The 21,672-nt window shown below is 41.9% G+C and overlaps 1 protein-coding gene and 1 long non-coding RNA gene across 4 annotated transcripts in view; one reads left to right on the plus strand and one right to left on the minus strand.

Annotated features, from left to right (window-relative positions):
• The window catches only part of kansl1b (KAT8 regulatory NSL complex subunit 1b), a 269,307-nt gene that overhangs the window by 43,153 nt on the left and 204,482 nt on the right, over window positions 1-21,672 (plus strand). The gene's annotated exons all lie outside the window — the stretch shown is intronic.
• Window positions 1-21,672, minus strand: part of LOC121294030 — a 53,462-nt gene that overhangs the window by 9,744 nt on the left and 22,046 nt on the right. Inside the window, exons 2-3 of one of the 2 annotated variants that reach the window (XR_005946680.1) lie at window positions 13,034-13,226; window positions 7,503-10,822 (exon numbers count right to left, since the gene is read on the minus strand). This is a non-coding gene — a long non-coding RNA (uncharacterized LOC121294030). Of the gene's footprint in view, window positions 1-7,502; window positions 10,823-13,033; window positions 13,227-21,672 lie in introns of those variants that run through there. The other variant, XR_005946681.1, reaches the window with a different exon arrangement.

Here is a 21,672-nt window from a genome sequence, read left to right on the forward strand (position 1 = left end):
TTCCCACCTATCTTTGTGTCTTCAGCAAATTTATACATCCACTGACATAGATTACAGATAGTTGAGTCCCTAGCACTGATCCTTGTGGCACTCCACTCGTCACACCCTGCCAACTTGAAAATGGCACATTTATACTTATTCTCTGTTTTCCTGTTAGCTAACCAATCCTCTTTCTAAGCTAGTATGTTACTCCCTACTCCATGAGCTCTTATTTTGTGTGGCACCTTTAATGTGGCACCTTGTCAAGTGCCTTCTGAAATTAAGTACAGCACATCCACAGGTTCCCCTTTATCTATGTTGCTAGTTACTTTCTCAAAGAAATCTAATAAATTAGTCAAACACAATTTCTCATTCACAAAAACAGGTTGACTCTGCCTGATTGCATTGAGATTTTCTAACTGCTCAGGTATAACCTCTTAATAATAGATTCCAGCAGTTTCCCTATGACAGACGTTAAGCAAACTGGCCTGTCGTTTCCTGCTCTCTGTCTCCCCCCTTTCTTGAATAGAAGAGTTACATTCACTATATTCTAAAACAAAAACAGAATTACCTGGAAAAACTCAGCAGTTCTGTTGAAGGGTCACGAGGACTCGAAACGTCAACTCTTCTCCGCCGATGCTGCCAGACCTGCTGAGTTTTTCCAGGTAATTCTGTTTTTGTTTTGGATTTCCAGCATCCGCAGTTCTTTGTTTTTTTCACTATTTTCTAATCTGATGGGACCTTTCCAGAATCGAGGGAATTTTGGAAAATTAAAACCAATGCGTGTATTGTCTCAGCAGTCACTTATTTTAACACCTTAGGATGAAGTCCATCAAGACCTGGGGATTTGTCAGCTTTTAGTTTTAATAATTTTCTCACTGCCCTTATCCTGGTGATTGTAATTATTTTAATTCCTCCTGCCCTTTCACCTCCTGATTCACAATTATTTCTGGATGTCATTTGTTTCCTCTGCAGTGAAGACAGATGCAAAATATCTGTTGAATTTATCTATCATTTCCCTATTTTCCGTTATTAATTACCCATTCTCACTCTCTAGAGAACTAACACTCATTTTACTTATGCTTTTCCTTTTTAAATATCTGTAGAAACTTAGTATCTGTTTTTATATTTCTAGCTCGCGTTCTCTTGTAGTTTAATTTCTCCCTCCTTGTTATTCTTTTAGTCATTCTTTGCTGTTTTCTATATTCTGTCCAATTTTCTGACCTGCCACTAATCTTTGCGGAAATATGTGTTTTTTCTTTCAATTTAATACTATCTTTAATTTCCTTAGTTAGCCACGGATGGTGCATCCCTCCTCTAGAGTCTTTCTTTCTCATTGGAATGTATCTTTGATGAGTGTTATGAAATAACTCCTGAAATGTCTACCACTGCATCTCTACTGATCTATCCTGTGACCTAATTTCCCAGTTCACTTCAGCCAGCTCTGTCTTTATAATGCTCATAATTGCTCTTATTCAAGTTTAAAGCACTAGTCTTAAATCCACTCCTCTCTCCCTCAAAATGAATGCGAAATTCAATCATGTTATGATCATTGCTACCTTGGGGGCTCCTTTCATATGAGGTCATTAATTAATCCTGTCTTGTTCTAGATTACTAGATCTAGAATGGCCTGCTCTCTGGTTAGCTGTAGAACTATAGCTGCTGTAAGAAACTATCCCAGAAACATACGATGAACTCATCATCTGGGCTACCTTTGCCAGTCTGATTCATGCAATCAAATGTAGGTTGCAGCAAAGGGTGAGGGACTGGAATCCAGTAACCCAGGGCTGTGGGCACAGTGAAGGCTGCATTGTCAAATATCTGAACCAGGGTGGGCTCTCTTATTCTGGGAGAATTGGATTTGTTGAATGACTGCTAGTATACCTGTGCCTTCGTGCTTTATATCACAAGCCCTAACACACTCTTCCACCTGAAAAACCATGACACTTGTTTCAACGTTCAAACATGAAACCGAAATTTGCTTTTCCGAAACAGCAGGAAATACATCCAATCTCATCAGGAGAAGCTGGGGCAATATTCCAGAGAGAATCTCACAGTTCTATTTATAGCAACATAACTATTGCAATAATGACTGTAGAGAGACTTGGGAGTGGAGACTTGGAGACAAAATCACTGCAGTTTGCCTGGGAGGAGTGGGGAAATAGCGCTGTTTTTAGCAATGAGTCACCAAGCGACAAGTCGGATGGTTTTCCAGGAGGAAGAGAGTGATAAGCTTGTGACATAAATCACAAAGTGCTTTCATTACAATCTACGTTTGCCACTGAATGCTGAAGTTCCCTCCAAGGTCCCTTCCCTTCCCTTGCTGCTAATCTTAATGTGCTTGGTTTTTCCCTCTTCATCTCCTCAGCTGTATTGAGTTTTGCTGGATCACGGTTCCATTGGCTTACAGTTCCACCAGACTTTCAGTCTGGTCCTTCACCAGGAGCCCCTATTCGTGAGGAAGTTTCAGTTACAAATGTTGACAATTTAATCATGGGGTTGGGAGTGAAATTAGAGCCAAACCTTAACTTGTCTCTGGCCCTCGATCTGAGACTGACCCTGGATCACCCCTCGTTCTTGCCCTCTCTGTCCCCCTGATCCTGACCCACTGCATCCACCTAACATTGATTATGTGTACTTTCTAAAGAGGGTGATCAGATAGCGATCAGAAACAGTGAAGATTTTCAGTTCTTCCCCACCCAAGGGATGCTGAGGCCAATTGTAACCACTATCTGCTCGCTGTTAAGGTTAACAAATTCAGCACAGGATGGGAATTTAACTTGGTACTTTCTTGTCTGTATGGCCCAAGCTAGATTTTACAAAAGTATTTGCAGCACAGAAATCATTGAACCTAACAGATCCATGCTGGTGTTTATGCTCTAATCGAGCCTCCTCCCAGCCCTTGTATCCTATTGCTTTGTCCTCCATTTCTTTGGCTAGCTTTTCCTGAATGCATCCATGATATTCGCACCAACCACTACTTGCGGTAGTGATTTCCATGTTCTAATCACTCACTGGCTAGGGAAGTTTCACCTTAAAATTCCCTTCTTTTATTCTTGCTCACAAATTGAAACAATTTCTCTGTTGACCCTTCAAACTTTTTCAGAATCTTCAAGATCTTTATCAGTTCACCCCTTAATTCTTCTCTTTTCTAGAGAAAAGTCACCTCCGCTTGTTCAATCCTTCCTGATAGGTACTGCCTTTCAGTACTGGTATCATTGTATTTGGCACCTCCTTTTGCAGCTCTATATCCTTTCAAGTAACGTAGAACAGGGGTCAAAATATTTTTTTTTCGAGGGCTACTTATTGGTTTTTAGGGGCTCCTTTCTCATTCTTTATTAGGTGATGTAGTCAGGTAGCAACATTACTTCCTATATTTGTGTTGGGTTTTGATTTCAGATTTATTCCTTTAGACAGATAAGGGAGCACAAATACCAAAGACTGAGGTATTTGCGTGTGTGTGTGCGCATGTGTGTCTTTTAACTTGGAAAGTATAAATAAGATGATTTTGTTAAGTTATTGTAAATAAATCTCCTGTACTCTGTTTCTAAAATGAAAATTCCTTGGCACAAGGTAACTTATTGGGAATGAGTCCCACATCTGCAGCCCTTTTAAAAAATGAATTGTAAGTAATTAGCACTTTCCAGCATTCTCTGCCCATTTCAAATGTCCTGCCCCTCAGTACTTGTATTTAAAGTGAGTGCTGACAAACACCTCAGGAAATAATCACATGTATAGATTTTTCCATGGAGCCAGTAGCTGTCTGATTCCTGCTGTTCCTGATCTGTGTTCGGAACTTTGGACTTCTCATCAGTCTTCAGCTATCACCCGCTCCAGGTTTACCAGTATATTATGCGTAATTCTATAATCATTTCATAGCCTTAATCCCTTGAGGGAACTTTTGTTGAATATGTTTTATGGCTAAATGAAGAATTACAAACTCTGCTGATAATATTGTTTAAGAAATACCTTGATACTGTTATGGACAGGAGGGGGGTTTAATTTAAACAGCCTCAATTTCTCTTCCCACCACCTGTCTATAAACAGGTAATTTTTGCTTTTTGATTTCCACCTTCATATATGGTGGCATAGTTTCCCCAAGCCCTCAGTTTTGGAGTTATCTAATCCTCTATTAATAATCCGACAGCAAACTCGAGAGAAGGTAAAAGCACAGGGTTAGTTTATTTTACACACACTCAAAACTCGGCCGGGGAGGGGGGGTGGGGGGAGTGTTGCTATATGACTCCGGTACATTCACAGATAAAGGGATAAGGGAAAGAAAGAGGGAAAAAGGTACAGGGCAATGATCACAGACAAAATAAGAATTATTGTTTCACGTGAATCCAGAGTCCAGAATCAAAAGTCCAATAGTATATTCCTTCAGAGAGATTAGTAGACTGAAGCTGATGCAGGGTGATCTACTTTTTCAGTAGCGCTGACTTCCACGATGGGAGAAGTACGTGGAGATGAATCAATTTTGCAGTAGGCACTAGTACAGAAGTTCCAGTAGAAACAGTGTAGATGAGGACTCGGCAATTTAAATCTGGACAGAGCTTAGGTTCTGCTGCTGCTTGGTTGATAGAAGATGGCAGACTGCCTCTTTTAGCTTCACAAAGCAATTTTACAGGTTTTAGCAGCTTGGCATTTGTATGTATATAGGGATGGGAGGATTCATGTGACGTAATCCGACTTTTTCCCTTTGGTTTAGAGAAAAGATGGATATTCCTGATCTGGATTCTTGAGATGATTAATGTTTCATCCATTAATTAGTTTAACAGATTTCAGGGTCCCTTTGTCCCCACAGATGTATCATCTCTGTTGGCCAGAGCTCTGCCTTAGAAATGTCAAGGGTCTTTGTGCATTTCCTTGGAATTTCTGTAGTCACATGGGCATTAACGCCTTTTTAGAGATAATGAGGTCCTTGCTGAAGGCTAGGAATTCCGTTTGTAAGAGTCGTAGCTAGTCAGGCTTCAGTCAGTCTAAAGCCATTGTCTGATTAAAAAAAGGTTATAAAGTAGCCAGGATGATATAGACATATATTTTCCTTCATGTCTTCTGGGCCTAACAATGCTGTGATGGATACATTGGGTGAGTTGATGAATGATCAAATATCCATCCTCCTCTATCTGTCCTGTGATCTCTCAACCCCTGTCTCTCATCCTATAGGCACTGAGTCAAACTTTAATCTTCTGAGAACTGACCCCAAAAGTGACTTAATAAAAGCCATCTCTGCACAGGTTCCATTCAGTTGACTTACAAAAGGAAACAATGCCTTCAACACAAATTTGTGATTGTGATAATGAGGGATGGAAAGAGAACAAGTCTTTATCAGGTTGTCTTGCTGATGTGTTTTCAAACCAGTTTCCAAGGGGGTAACTTGGACTTTTTCTGTGTAAAATTACTCTTGTAGTTTTACAAAGAGTTGTGTGCCTGTTGTTCGGTGCAGTGTTAGAGAGGAAATAATAGACAGTGTTCCACGTGGTGGATAAAATGGCTTCTGCCCAAAGCCTTTGTTTTGCCCAAGGTGATCTCAGCGGTCATATAACTATGACAAGCCACAGTACACAAGAGGCAGCAGTGCGCAAAGACATTTCTCCAAACCTCCCCCTTCTCATAAAAAAAAACATTGCATGCACTATAATTTGCAGTTGCAAGTTACCCACACGGTCAATAAAGAAAGTCATCACGATGTACAGAAAATGGTTCATTCTAGTCTGTGTCACTTTTGTCTGTCTGTACAAGCATTGCACATAACCTTTAAAGCATTCAGGTCTCCTAATGGTATGTATGCAGGTTGTTGGTTGTTCGTCTGATGTCTGCTGGTTCCTGGGCTGACGTTGCCTCTCTGGGTAATGTTGTTGCTGTGACAAGTGTTCTTGCTGATCCGTTGCATTTGCTGGGGAGCAGTTGACCTCTGTGACTGATGGTTGTTCCGTTCTTTGTTCAGTTGGTGAAATCAATTCTTCCTCATCAGCTGATTGCTGTGAAGGAGCAGCTTCTCTGGTTGCATGTATGCGTCTGCGGTTGTATGATATATCTGGTTCCCTTTCACCATGTGTGATAAAGGTCACAACTGCTTTACGCAGCTTCCAAGTTGCCAAGTGGGCTTACTTTTATTTGAGTGCATTGAATGTTTACACCCTGACCGGCTCTCCAGCTCTGGCAATGATTTGGCAGCTTTATCAAAGTGAAATTTGGCTTTTTGTCATTTCACTTCGATGTTGTTACTCATGCCTGTTATTACTTCTGGCTTTAGTAGTTTCTTTTAGCACTTGGAAGAGTAGTTTGCGTGCATGTGACATCAGTTGCTGGCGTGCATTGCTTTCCATGTCTTCAGTAGGTACGTTTCTCCACTCTAAGATCGCCTTGTACACATCCGTGCTGGATCTGCTCGATTTTTTTGATGATTCCTTTTGCTGCTTTCACTCTGCCTCAGCCTTTCCATTTGACTGGGGACAGAGAATCACCATTCATTCATGAAGTGCTTGGATTCTTCACTCGTGAACTTGAGGGCCATTGTCACTCATCACAATGTTGGGAATGCCATTATGACTGAAGTATGCTTTCAGGCATACTGTGATCTCACTGGCAGTTGTTGACATCAGCTTGTCTAACTCCAGTAGTCAATGGTGACGAGGTTATCAGTTCCAAAGGGAGTGAAGAAATCTACTCCAAGCTTCAGCCAGGGTCTATCTGGGGTGTCATGAGTGGCTCTTCAGCTTGATTTTCATTACAGGGACTACTGACTGATATGGTCTTTGATCTCGTTATTCATTGCTTAGCCAGTAGAGCACTTCTCTTGCCTTCCTCGACTAGACTCAACTCCTTGATGGCATGGATGCATGTCAGCATCTCTTTCCTCCTCTCTTTACGGATGATGACTCTAGTTGCATTGTACAAGATGCTATCCAGGGTAATCACTCCATCCCTGTATGCCCAATACTCTCTTATAGCTATAAGTGTGTCCTTGATGGTGTCTGGCCACCCTTTCATCATTACTTCTAATAGCGCTTCGAGAGTTGTGTCTCGTTGTGTAGTTGGCTTAGTCTGAGCAAGATGCTGATGTCATGACTCAATGGGGATAGTGTGCTGTAATATCAAGCCCCACTGCTCCCTGAGCTGTGACAAATGTGAAAAAGTTTGATCTACCCACCTGGTTGTTAGGTTAACAGAATACAAGCACCAGGTTTGTAAACTTAATAAGTAAATAACTGTTTATTGAACAAATTGTCTTTAACCAGTAGCAAAAGAAAGAAATATGAACTGCTAATTTCTAATTGTATAACCTAAACTCTACCCCTTCTTAGATTGCTCTACACACACATACAAGACACTTAAGACACACAAAAACATGGATTTTAAGGGTGGGATAAAACAGTTCAATTGCACCAATTCTGGACTACAGGATTTGATGGGTTGATTTTAATTGATGTCTTCCAAATTCCTTTCAGTTCTTTGTTGATGACATGAGGTGATCTTCCAGCACTTTCAGTCTTTAGTTCACTGGTTGAGCACTTGCCTTTCAATGTCTCTAACAGTGATTTTCCCCTTTGCCTTTTGATAGGAGTTTTCAGAGAGAGAGCAGGTTATAGAGATATGAGGAGAAAAAGCCAGCGAGCTATTATTCTAGAATTACTGAAATCTGACATACACAGGAGATGGTTTAGGTCTTTTTTCATTCGGGCTAGGAGTTATTCTGCTGCATTGCTCTCTCTCAAACCCTGGTCACCTGGTCAGGAGCCAATTAAAATATTGTTGCCAGGCAGTTCCCCATTTGACCGGACTCCTCCTTGGCACCATCCTGTGTTTCATGGCACACTCTGTTCTAGGATAGCAACGTTGTATATATCCCTCACACTGTTCCAGTAGACATGTCCTTCAAACTATAACCATTGTAATTTTAATCCACAGTCCAACAGAAATAAAAACATATGTTCTTTACACTTCTCTGTTAGATTCAATGTCTCTGCTGGGCTGATGACTTCCAGAGTATATTATGCTATTGCTTCTCATTGAATCTGGAAGATCTCACACTCCTTCAAAGGAAGCGCAGTTCTTGACAGCATGTCGGCGATGTACATCTGCTTCCCCTGCTCGTACTTCACTTCCAAGTGATATCTCTGCAAACGAAGTAACAAGCTTTGCAGCCACTTTGAAACAGGTAGAAATGGTTTGAGAAAGATGCTTTGAAGTGGCTTGTGGTCAGACTCTATCGTCACTTTTTCTCTCCCAACAGGGACTGATTAAAATGCTCACAAGCAAAGACAATAGCCAGGCACTCATTCTCAATCTGTGTGTAGTATCATTCAGTTTGTGTTATGCTCGGGATGCAAACATAACTGGTGTCCTTGCTGCACGAGGGTTGCTCCAAGTTGCTGGTCTCACACTGCAGGGTGAATTCATCGTTAACATCCTAGTGCCTCAGCACTGGCGTTGTCGGCACTAGTTGTTTGATGCAAGTGAAAGCTGCTCTTGTTCTGTGCCCCAATACCACTGAACACCCTTTGCAGTGAGCTTGTGTAGATGTTCACGCTATAATGAAAAATTGGCCAACAACTTTGCTAGGTAGTTCACACTTCAACAAATTGTTGCATCTCCTTCACATCCTTTGGTTACTGTGCAACTGCTACAACTCTCACCTTATGAGGATCAGGGCAAACTCCTGTTGTTCTCAGTAAATGACCCATGCATTTGACTTAGGTCATCTTCAGTTGCAGTTTCTGCTTATCCAGCTTCAGGTTCATCTGGTGAGCTCTTTGTCGTAGTCCCACTAGATTCTGATCATGGTGTGCAATGGCTTCTTCCATCGTATCTCCACATCCATAGACTAACAGGTCATCCAAAACTGCTTCCACTCCTGGAGGATCATTGACTATCTCACACTGTCGGCGCTGATACTCTTCCAGAGTGGAAGAAATGCCAAATGGCGTACACAAACATCTGGATCTCCCAAATGGCTTCCAAAATGTAGTCAGAAAACTGCTACTTTCATCCAACTTCACTCGCCAGAATTCATCCTTCACATCCAGGGTAGGAAGGACCTTTTCCTTGGAAAGCTGCAGCAAAATTTCTTCAATGATTGGCATGGGATAGTGAGGTTTCTTCAAAGCCTCCATTGAAGTTCTTTGGATAGATGAACACTCTCAGCTTTCCAGGTTGTTTCACTGCTACCATGCTGCCCATCCAGTCTGTAGGAGTTGTGTCTTCCTTGGTTATTCTCACCTTTTCAAGCTCTTCTATTTTGTCTAACAGGCTGCACTCAAGAACAGCTGGAACCTGCTCCTTGGAAGATGCTGAGTTGGTCCCATCTACTTCAAGATGATATTCATCAGGAAGAGTCAACCAGCACAGAAACAGACCCTTTGGCCCATCGTGTCCGTGCCAGCCATCAAGCACCTATCTATTCTAATCCCATCCAAGATCTGTGAAAACATAATTGTAATTTTGCAGGATTTATTCAGCAATCAATGGCTTTGTGCCATGCAAAACACTGCAAATATCTTCTGGTCCATGGAGGGTTACCAGTCGAAGATTTCAAAGGTGAGGGAATTTTGCTTAGAGTCTACTATCTGAAACCACAGATCTGCTTTCTTCCTATTGTATTGGGCTCAGCTTAGTTTGCCCCGTCTGGGTAAACATCATTCCATTGTGTGGCCTCAACTTTACCTTCGATGGCTTTATTTTCGGGTCACCGTTTTAAGAACCTTCATGTAGGTCTGGGATACTCATGATATTGCATGTAGCACCAGTGTCTGTCTGACACTTCACATTAACTTGGTGCTGTCCTCCTGCAAGCATTTTTGATGGTGCTATCCTGTTGTAGGTTATTGAGCGATTTGTCTGACATCTCTCCAGCAATCATCTTTATAGGATTGCTTTTCTTCTTTCTAGAAAAACGTGTGCAAAATGATTCAGCTTTTTGGAGTTAAAGCACTGCTCGCCCATAACAGGACATGTTTCATTGTGTTTGGTGCCCTTTGCAAGATTTACATCTAGCGCTTGGCCTTGATCTTTCGGCTGGCCTTTCTGCAGATAGTTCTTTCTTTACTCCTTGTCTGAACTGCCTCTCTGCATAGGGGAAAGCCTCATCAGTTTTCCCATCAGTACTCTACAGCTGATGATTAATGACTTCATAGTTTCTGCACCTCAACAGCTTTCTCCAGAGTAAGTTCCTCTTCTCTCAGCAGATGTGCTCTTAACGAATTTAAAAAAAGTAGGATCTCTCATATGTAAGACAGTCCTATCTCTGATCAGATCATCCTTCAGCTGCTCAAATTCACAAGATTCAGCTAGGCATCTCAATGCGGTCACATACAGATCAGTATTCTCACTCCTCTTCCTGAGCTCTGGTGTTGAACATGTAGTGTTCATAAATAATATTAGTTGAGGGTCCAAAGTTGGTCTTCAAGGCCTCAAATTTCATAAGACCTTGCTTTTCTGCTCCTCAATGAGATCCAGGGTTCAATAAATCTTGTAGCATTCTTTCCCTAGCATTGAGAAGAGTTGCTACTCTTATCTGTTCAGGTTGCTTGTTCAATTCTGTGGCAATTTAATAGTTTTGCCTTTGAGGCTGAAAGGATTTCCAACTCATTCTTAAATCTGTGTTCGTCCTCATAGGAGCCAGTACTGGAATATTCAAAGCCATACTGACGCACCCTCTGTCAATGTCCTGTACAAAGTTGCAGACTCAAGTTTTAATTATTCTCTGCTGTTTCTTAAAGTGGCTCGTACTCTTAGAGCTATCAGTTGTCATTATGTTCCATGTAGTGGATAAAATGGCTTCTGCCCAAGATGACCTCAGCAGTCACATGACTATGGCAAGCCGCATTGCACAAAGGCATTTCTGCAAACACAAAAACAAGCTTCAGGAAGTGACATCCCTTACAACAGTTTTAACTGCAGAGGCCTGAAGTGGTTTGGTGTCAGCAGGACATTGGTCCTCTGTGGCAATCTTTTTCTCCCTCCTGTTGAATCTGATACCAGGACGCAATCATCAGTTGGAAGCACAAATTGCACTGAGCATAACAAATCACAATCGTGAGGATATTAGATATTATGGATTGTTGGATCTTCCTTTGTGAAAGTGGCCATAAAATCTGTTAAGATGCAGCAACTTTACATGTGACAATGGGCTTTTAGACTGTGGACAGTATGTGATTCTGTGGCCAATATTTAGTTAAACATAGACCTGAATAAGGGAACTCTGCAGCCACATGTGAAGTTTACAGATCTCATTGTTTAAGGATGAACCAACGTTTGAGGAATATGGCATCTCCAGACTGTTGGTGCCCAAGTGTCGGAGTGAACAAAGGAGAATATTTGAGGCAAATTGCAGCAGAGATAAGAGTGAATGAACATTGTAAACTGTTGTTGTATTATGGTCTAACATTCAGGGTCTGCAATTTAAAATATCCTCAACAAAGCAAATCCATGGGAGAAACATCTGAAACAGCTGAACAATCATAGCCGAAAGTCTTCTAATGCAGCCAAAGTACTGTTTTTGTTCCAGCTTTCAACTCCACCTGAGAACCAGCCTCCTGGCTATTGGTCAACAAGTGGCTTCGGCGTTTAGTGAGAATACCTTTCTAAAAGACCATCACTCCAACAAAAGTATCAACTGACTAAAAAGTCAGTAGGCTTGCATCGACATAGAGACTTGAGTTATAAATTTCATTTTTATAATTATGGTTTTAACTTGAATTTATCATATCTTTGCGAGTGTGATAATGTGAGTGAGACGAATGATTAAGACATTGCATTCAAATGTCTAGGGCAAGTGTGAGATAATAAGCAAGCTTTATTTTTAAAATCACCAAAAAGCTTGCTGCTGGAATTTATTTTAAATTAGGAAAAATCATTCTGAAGGTAAGGAAATACACAAACCTTGCACACAAACATCCTGATAATGGACTAGAAGAGACCACACAAATTCTGTACGTAACAGACTCCTTCCAGAAAAGTTCATCAAATGCTTGTGAATCAATTTCCATTAAAGAAACAGGTTTTGGCTGTCATCATCACCATGCTTTTAGCACTCATTCACAGAATCACACATTGCAGAAGAGGCCCCTCGGCCCATCAAGTCTGCACCGATACATGAGAAACACCTGACCTACCTACTTACCAGCACTTGACCCATAGCCTTGAATGTTATGACGCGCCAAGTGCTCATCCAGGTACTTTTTAAAGGATGTGAGGCAACCCATCTCCACCACCCTCCCAGGCAGCGCATTCCAGACCATCACCACCCTCTGGGTAAAAGAGGTTTTCTTCACATCCCCGCCTAAAGCTCCTGCCCCTCACCTTGAACTTATGCCCCCTTGTGACTGAGCCTTCAACTAAGGGGAACAGCTGCTCCCTATTCACCCTGTCCATGCCCCTCATAATCTTGTACACCTCGATCAGGTCACCCCTCAGTCTTCTCTGCTCCAATAAAAACAACCCAAGCCTATCCAACCTCTCTTCATAACTTAAATGTTTCATCCCAGGCAACATCCTGGTGAATCTCCTCTACACCCCTTCCAGTGCAATCACATCCTTCCTATAATGTGGCGACCAGAACTGCATACAATACTCCAGCTGTGGCGTCACCAAGGTTCTATACAACTCCAACATGACCTCCCTGCTTTTGTAATCTATGCCTCGATTGATAAAGACAAGTGTCCCATATGCCTTTTTCACCATCCCACTAACATGCCCCTCCACCTTCAGAGATCTATGGACACACACACCAAGGTCCCTTTGTTCCTCAGAACTTTCTAGTGTCATGCCGTTCATTGAATACTTCCTTGTCAAATTACTCCTTCTAAAGTGTAATACCTCATACTTTAAATTATGGGTTAAATTCCATCTGCCCACTTGACCATCCCATCTATATCTTCCTGTAGCCCAAGGCACCCAACCTCACTGTTAACCACCATCATTGTGCACCTCCTGTGAAAATTCCCTGGTCAAAGACTAAGGAGGGAAACCTTACCTTGCACCAAGTCTGTTTAATTGAGAGTTTGTTTTAAATAAACAATCAAATGCTTATGATAATGTGAGAAAAGCTTACGTTACTACAGGAGGATTATCAGCTGAGAACAGTTTCTTGAAAATTATGCGATAATTGTTGGCTGAGACTTTTGTTTTGCACAGTAAGGGTTCAATCAGCGTCACCTCTGTGTGGCCTGTCACATCCACTCGGCTATCCCTATGGTTCATTCAGGGCTCCATCTCCTAACTGGGGATCAGATGCAGCAAATATCCTATTGGGAAGAAAAAGGGTAAAGCTGAATGTTTGAATTGATAATTTAGTCATTATTGATTCCTGATGGGGACAGTTTTCTGATAGCTTAAAAAAATAGTTCACTAGAGGACTTTCTTAAGCTAAAAACAAAAAACTGTGGATGCTGGAAATCCAAAACAAAAACAGAATTACCTGGAAAAACTCAGCAGGTCTGGCAGCATCGGCGGAGAAGAAAAGAGTTGATGTTTCGAGTCCTCATGACCTTTCAACAGAACTAGGTGAATCCAAGGAGAGGGGTGAAATATAAGCTGGTTTAAGGTGGGGGGGGCGGGGGTGGGTGTTGGGTGGGCTGAGAGAAGTGGGGGCTGGTGTGGTGTGGTTGTAGGGACAAGCAAGCAGTGATAGGAGCAGATCATCAAAAGATGTCACAGACAAAAGAACACAGGTGTTGAAGTTGGTGATATTATCTAAACGAATGTGCTAATTAAGAATGGGTGGTAGGGCACTCAAGGTTGTTAAATGTAATTGGCAAAACATCTCAACTTGTCTGGATGTGGTTATTTTAAGCTTATGCCTAATTATGCCTTGAAAGGAGTGTTTGGGTCCTTGGACGGTGAGGAGAGAGGAAGTGAAGGGGCAGGTGTTACATCTTTTGCGTGGGCATGGGGAGGTGCCATAGGTGGGGTTTGAGGAGTAGGGGGTGATGGAGGAGTGGACCAGGGTGTCCCAGAGGGAACGATCCCTATGGAATGCCAACAGGGGGGGTGAAGGGAAGATGTGTTTGGTGGTGGAATCATGCTGGAGTTGGCGGAAATGGCGGAGGATGATCCTTTGAATGCGGAGGCTGGTGGGGTGATAAGTGAGGACAAGGGGGACCCTGTCATGTTTCTGGGAGGGAGGAGAAGGCGTGAGGGAAGCTGCATTTCACTTGCATTTCCCCCAACTTAGTCTACTGTATTCGTTGCTCCCAATGCGGTCTCCTCTACATTGGAGAGACCAAACGTAAACTGGGCAACCGCTTTACAGAACACCTGCGGTCTGTCCGCAAGAATGACCCAAACCTCCCTGTTGCTTGCCATTTTAACACTCCACCCTGCTCTCTTGCCCACATGTCTGTCCTTGGCTTGCTGCATTGTTCCAGTGAAGCCCAACGCAAACTGGAGGAACAGCATCTCATCTTCCGACTAGGCACTTTACAGCCTTCCGGACTGAATATTGAATTAAACAACTTTAGGTCTTGAACTCCCTCCTCCATCCCCACCCCCTTTCTGTTTCTTCCCCCTTCCTTTTGTTTTTTCCAATAATTTATATAGATTTCTCTTTTCCCACCTATTTCCATTATTTTTAAATATTTTTAAATCTTTTATGCTCCCCCACCCCCACTAGAGCTATACCTTGAGTGCCCTACCATCCATTCTTAATTAGCACATTCGTTTAGATAATATCACCAACTTCAACACCTCTGTGTTCTTTTGTTCTTTTGTCTGTGACATCTTTTGATTATCTGCTCCTATCACTGCTTGCTTGTCCCTACAACCACACCACCCCCCCTCCACTTCTCTCACCCCACCCAACACCCCCCCCCCCAACACCTTAAACCAGCTTATATTTCACCCCTCTCCTTGGATTCACCTAGTTCTGTTGAAGGGTCATGGGGACTCGAAATGTCAACTCTTTTCTTCTCCGCCGATGCTGCCAGATCTGCTGAGTTTTTCCAGGTAATTCTGTTTTAGCCCTGATTCCTTTCTGATTCTAATGCAGCATCTCACGCCATGTTAAGAAGGGCTATTCCTTTACATGCTGTTTAATTCCAAAGTTTTCCGTTTTTGTTTGTGAGCCACAGCAAATATTTAATGTTGCTGATAAAAGAGACCTGTCAAAGTTTTTCATCTTGCACTCATCAGGACATTCACAAGAATACCACTATAAGGGGGAAAACAACAATTTATACTGTATGTGAAGACGCTATAAAATTGGTCTTATCGGCAACCTTGTAAATGGGACCGAAGTCATTTGCCCACCATGCAAGCTTGATGCTGAAATAGGGTGCATCAAAGGCATTTGGCAGGATAATGGCTACCCTGATCAGATCATTTCGCGCTGTATATCACGCAAACTCATGAATGGGTCTAAGGCTGTCACTTTTGGCACCGAAAAGTGTCCAGTCTACCTCAGGTTACCCTGGAAAGGCAAGGTGTCTCAAAAATTTGAGCAACAGGTGAAGCTAGCTGTTTCCTGCTGTGACAATGCAGCGGTAACACGAGATATTTGCCACTAACAGGATGCTGCCGTCAAGCCAAAAAGACATTACTCATTTGTATGATAGGCAGAATGTGGTATATGAATTTCAGTGCCAGTGTGATGGTAGGTGTGTGGGCTGCATGTTCCAAAGACTGGAGGATTGTATCAAACAGTAATGGGCAGGGTACAGACCTGTGCTTGCAAAACTAAAAACAATGTCCAAAGTTAGATGTGATTCCACGATTGGACAACATTTGTTAAATAATCCTCAATGTGCGAAGAATTACGCTGACAGCCGATTTAAGATTGTCAGTCAGGCTCTCAATGTGGTGCATTTGCATGTACTGGAAGCTACATATATTAATACACGGGGCCCTGTTCTTTGCAGACAGAAAGAACATATGTTGCACCTGCTTCAGCTCAACAAAATAAGTGACAGCCATTTGCTGACTCATTCCTCAGAGCAATGCCTTGATCAATCAGGGTCAAGCTGCCTGGTTTAAATTTCAAATGATGCTTGGCAGTTAGCTGTCTGTCACCAATGGTGGTGCATTCTCCATGGCAATGCCACTTGCCAACCACTCAGCACTCTTTTCACATAAAGTATAAATTGTTGTTTTCCACCTTATATTGGTATTCTTGCAAGTACCCTGATGAGTGCAAGATGAAAAGCTTAGAAATGTCTCTTTTTTTCAGCAACACTCAAGTCCTGTGCTACCAAACAACTATTAGCAAATATTTATGCTAAATTGGTATCTGCTAAAAGCTTTAGTTTGAGTGAATTCTAGCATGGAACTTAAGACCATGGGCTGATTAAAGTGTCAGCTTTGGCTCAGTGGGTAGCAGTCATACAATTGAGTCAAAAACAAAAACAGAATTACTTGGAAAAACTCTAGGTCTGGCAGCATCGGTGGAGAAGAAAAGAATTGACGTTTCGAGTCCTCATGACCCTAGGGACCTTTAGGGTCATGAGGACTCGAAACGCCAACTCTTTTCTTCTCCGCCAATGCTGCCAGACCTGCTGAGTTTTTCCAGGTAATTCTTTTTGTTTTGGATTTCCAGCATCCGCAGTTTTTTTGTTTTTATGCAATTGAGTCAGATGGTTGTCGGTTTGAGCCTTACTGCAAGACTTAAATTTGGAAACAGAAAGCTGGTTATCAGTAGAAAAGACTATGATGCTGTCATATTGTTGGAAAACACAACTCGTTCTCAAATTTCCTTGAGGGAAGGACACCTCCTTGCTTAGCCTGTGAGACTGCAGTCCCACACCAATATCATTGACTATTAAAAAATCTTTGAAGTGGCCTGTCAAGACACTCATAAAGGAAAAAGAAAAAAAGGACTCATTAAGGAAGTCTTAACAATGCACTCAGTAAGTGATAAGCCTAAGGTTTTCCAAAATGTAAGATAATAGCAAAATACTGCGGATGCTGGAAAGCTGAAACAAAAATTGCTGGAAAACCGACAACCATCTGACTCAATTGCATAAAAACAAAAACACTGTGGATGCTGGAAATCCAAAACAAAAACAGAATTACCTGGAAAAACTCTTCTGCTGTTCTGAAGGAGAGTCATCTGGACTCGAAACGTTAACTCTGTCTTTCTCTCCACAGATGCTGTCAGACTTGCTGAGTTTTTCCAGCAATTTTTCTTTTTGCTTCCAAAATGTAAATTGTGTTTGACAAATTTCAGAGTTTTGACGATAATAACTACGAGGTTAGATAAAGGGCAACCAGTACACAGTATACTTGGATACCCAAAAGACATTTTGTGCCCCACACAAAGGTAATACATAAAAACTCATGGAGTTGTGGATGATGTATTAGCATGGATTGAAGATTGGTTAACAGACAGGAAGCAGACAACAGGGTTAAACAGAGAATTTTCAAGTTGACAGACTGTAACTAATGGAGTGCCACAAGGATCAGTGCTGGGGCCTCAGCTATTGACAATCCATGCTAATAACTTGGATGAAGAGACCAAGAGTAACTTATTCAAGTTTGTTAATGATACAAAGCCAGTTGAGGAGAAGAGAAAAAGGATGCAAAGACATATAAAACAAAAACAAAAATACCTGGAAAAACTCAGCAGGTCTGGCAGCATCTGCGGAGAGGAACACAGTTAACGTTTCGAGTCCGAATGACTCTTCATCAGTTCTGCTGAAGAGTCATAAGGACTCGAAACACTAACTGTGTTCCTCTCCGCAGATGCTGCCAGACCTGCTGAGTCTTTCCAGTTATTTTTGTTCTTGTTTTGGATTTCCAGCATCCGCAGTTTTTTGCTTTTAGCAAAGACATATAGTCAGGTTGAGTGAGCTTGCAGCAAGGTGGCAGATGGAGTATAATTTGGGAAGTGTGAAATTATTCACTTTGAAAAATAAGAATATTTTTCAAAAGGTATGAAACTTGTAAATGTTCATGTTCAGAGAGACTTGGGTTTACAAAGTTAGAGTTGGGGGCTCAGGGAAGCCCAGAAGCAGCAGTAATAAAAACAGAAAATGTTGGGAAAACTCAGGTCTGGCAGCATCTGTGAAGAGAGAAAGAGTTATGTTTCGAGTCCATATGACTTCAGAGCTCTGAAGAGGTGGTGTTCCAGCATTTTCTGTTTTTATTTAATATTTCCAGCATCTGCAATATCTTTCTTTTATCCCAGAGCAGTGGTGTTCTGCTCAGAACAGCCAGAGAGCTGGGATTGTGCTGGTGATTAGATGCTGGGATGTAGCCTTGTGAATGCAATGGGATGCAGTCTCAGGGAAAGAGATTGAGCAGCTAGTGGGTAAGCAGTCATTGGAGCAGTCTGAATTGGAACTGCTGGGGGAAATCAGAAATTAAATCTTTGAAAAAAAGGATCTGAAATCCCTCCTGAGAAAGACGGAATTTGAAAGGATTTTGGTGATTCACTGTGATCACTGATGTCTTGGTGTGTTGGTGAGAATTTCATGGGACCTGTCTTGGTTGCATCTGCCATTTGATGTGCAGTTTGTGTTGCGTTCGACCACAGTTTGTTAATTCGTATTTATCTCATGCTAATTCTGGATGTTGGAGGATACAATGGATGGTTTTGAATGTTTGCTTTGTTAACTCATGTTTCTTTTGTTTGTTTAAGATTGAGGAATCTTGTGGCTTTATTCTCTTAGTGAGTAAAGGGATTTCCAATTTTGCCTACTGAAACAAAAGAAGTTACTGGTCCTTAATAGAATCATAACATTTGGGAATCTGGTCTGGCATCGTGACAAGATGGAATTTTAAACAAAAGCCTTCACATCCACATTTCAAAACCCTCTACTTTCTTCCATAGACCTTTATTTATTGTCCAGGTTTCTGAGGCACCTGGGAAAATTGATAGAATGAGTAATATAATGAGTTTATTTCCTTGTTTTAAGCTCGAGTCTTGTTGCTAACACATCCTTCATCTTCACAAAATTACTTCTGGCTTTTGGTATCACGTCAACCATCTTCTGTTATCATTTGTCCTTAATTTCCAAACTTAACTACTTGTTCCAGATCTTCACTCTGGTTTCTTCTAATGTATCCCTTCTAACTGTCATTGTTTTCATCTTTTTGGTGTTCATACTTAATCCACATTCTAAACTTATAGATTTGACTTGACCTATGATATTTTGTAGGGCCATTGGTAAGTCCTTTTCAGGTTTAACTATATATTAAGAATCAAGATCTGATATAAGTTAGGCTAGCTTGTTAAGTAGAGGACTGCCTGGAGTGGCAGTTATCTGTCAATCACCTGAAAGCTGTTGATTCAAGTGGTGTTAATTACTGCAGCAGGAAGCTAAACTAGTTAGTGACTTAGAAGGTCTATAAAAGAGACAGGTGTTTCAAGCTGCATGGTCAGTAAGGGACGCACGAGGAGACGGGTGACTGTTGGAATGAGACAGAGACCGAGTGAGTAGCGAATTAGGCTCACAGGGGAATTTGCTGCATGGAGAAAGAGCTGTGGTATATATAGGAATTATTCTAAGTCTGGAACAGGAGCAGCTGAGCAGAAACATTCCTTGGAGCTGAGTTTGAATTTAGGAAGCTAGGTAGAAAATTAGCAAGCAGGACCTCAAAAATAGTAATCTCTGGATTTTTTTTCATTATTCTTTCATGGGATGTGGCATCACTGGCAATGCCAGCATTTGTTGGCCATCCCTAATTGCACTTAGTGGCTTCTTTGGCCATAGAGTTAGGAGTCACCCACATTGCTGTGGGTCTGGAATCACAAATAAGGATGGCAGATTTCCTTCCCTGAAGGACTTTAGTGAACCAGATTGGTTTTTTTCATGAGAATTGATATTTCATGGTCAATATTACTAAGACTAGCTTTATATTCCAGATTTTTTAACTGAATTCAAATTCCACCAGCTGCCACAGTTGGATTTGAACCCAGGTCCCCAGAGCATTAGCATCTCTGGATTACTAGTCCAGTGACATTACCACCCTGCCATCGTCTCCCCTATTACTCAGTGCCATGTGCAAGTGAGTACAGAAATGGGAGGATAAGGTAAGTGAATACTTGGCTGGAAAGATGGTGCTGGAGTGAGGTCTTTAGATTCCTGGCACACTGGGACTGGCTCTGAGGGAGATGGCGCTTGTACAAATGGCTTGCATCTGAACAGAGCCTGGACTGAGTTCCTTGCGGGGCATTTTGCTAGTGCTGTTGGGGTTGCGGGAGTGGTTTAAGTGAACCTGGTGGGGCTGTAGGAACCAGCAGAGAATGTTGGAGAGTAATACCAGGGTGCACAAAATACTGGGAGAGACAGACAGCACCAAAATAGAGAATAGTAAATTAATGGACGGAGTTGGAGTAAGGGAGAAAGTTATGAAGTCTAAATTAAGTTTATACTGCATGTATGAGAATGCATGGAGTATAGTAAATAAGATTGGAGAGTTAAGGGGACAGATTCCCATGCAGAATTATGATGTTGTGGTGATAACAGAGACCTGGCTCAAGGAAGGGCAGGACTGGGTGTTAAATATTCCTGGGTGCAAGGTGTTCAGGAAAGATAGGGCAGGAAGAAAAGGAGGAGGGGTGGCAGTATTGGTTAAGGAGAATATTGCAATGCTGGAGAAAGAGGATGTCCCAGAGGATTCAAGGACAGAATCAATTTGGCTAGAGCTAAGGATTAGAAAGGGTGTAATTACATTGCTTGGTGTAGTCTATAGACCACCAGCTAGTGGGAAGGATGTAGAGGAACAAATCTGCAAGGAAATTACAGAGCGGTGCAGACAGGGGAGGCAATGTGGTATTGTCGCTGGACTAGTAATCCAGAGACCCAGGGTAATACTCTGGGGACCCTCGTTCGAACCCTGCCATGGCAGATGGTGGAATTTGAATTAAATAAAACTCTGGAGTTAAAAGTCTAATGATGAGCATGAAACCATTTGCAACGATTGTTGCAAAAACCCACTTGGTTCACTCATGTCCTTTAGGGAAGGACCTTCTCAAGGGGAACTAGGGGTGGGCATTAAAAGCTGGCCCAGCCAGTGAAGCCCACATCCTGTGAATGAATTTTTTAAAATTATAGAGTAGTTATTAGGGGAGGGGGGCGGTACTTAGCCAAATATAGACTGGGATATTGGTAATGTAAAGGGCAGTGATGGACAAAAGTTCCTAGAGTGTGTTCAGGAGAATTTTCTGCAGCTGTATATGTACAGTCCAACACGAAATGAGGCACTGCTAGACCTGGTTCTTGCAAATGAGGTGGGCCAAATAGATCAATTGTCAGTGGGGGAACATTTAGGAGACTGTGATCATTGTGGCATAAGGTTTAAGATGATTATAGAAAAGGACAATGGTCAATCCAGAGTAAGTATAATTAACTGGAGGAGAGCTGACTTCAATGGGGCAAGAACAGAGCTGGGCCAGATGGACTGGAACCAAAGGTTGGCAGGAAAAACTGTAGCTGAGCAATGATCTACCTTCAAAGAAGAAATGGTTCAGGCACAGTTAAGGTATATTCCCTCAAAAGGGAAAAGTTGGGCAAACAAATTCAGAGCTCCCTGGATGAGAAAGGAGATAGAAATTAAGATAAAGAAGAAAAAGTGTGCTTATGGCAGGTGTCAGGTAGAAAATACAATTGACAACCAAGTTGAGTACTGAAGGTGCAGAGAAGAGGCGAAGAAGCCAACAAGAGAAGCGAAGAGGGATTATGAGAAAAGACTGGCAGCCAACATAAAAGGGAATATCATAGTCTTCTATAGGCACGTAAATAATAGAAGGGTGGT

This window comes from Carcharodon carcharias, chromosome 23 (assembly GCF_017639515.1).
Source record: "Carcharodon carcharias isolate sCarCar2 chromosome 23, sCarCar2.pri, whole genome shotgun sequence".
NCBI classification, from domain to species: Eukaryota; Metazoa; Chordata; class Chondrichthyes; order Lamniformes; family Lamnidae; genus Carcharodon; species Carcharodon carcharias.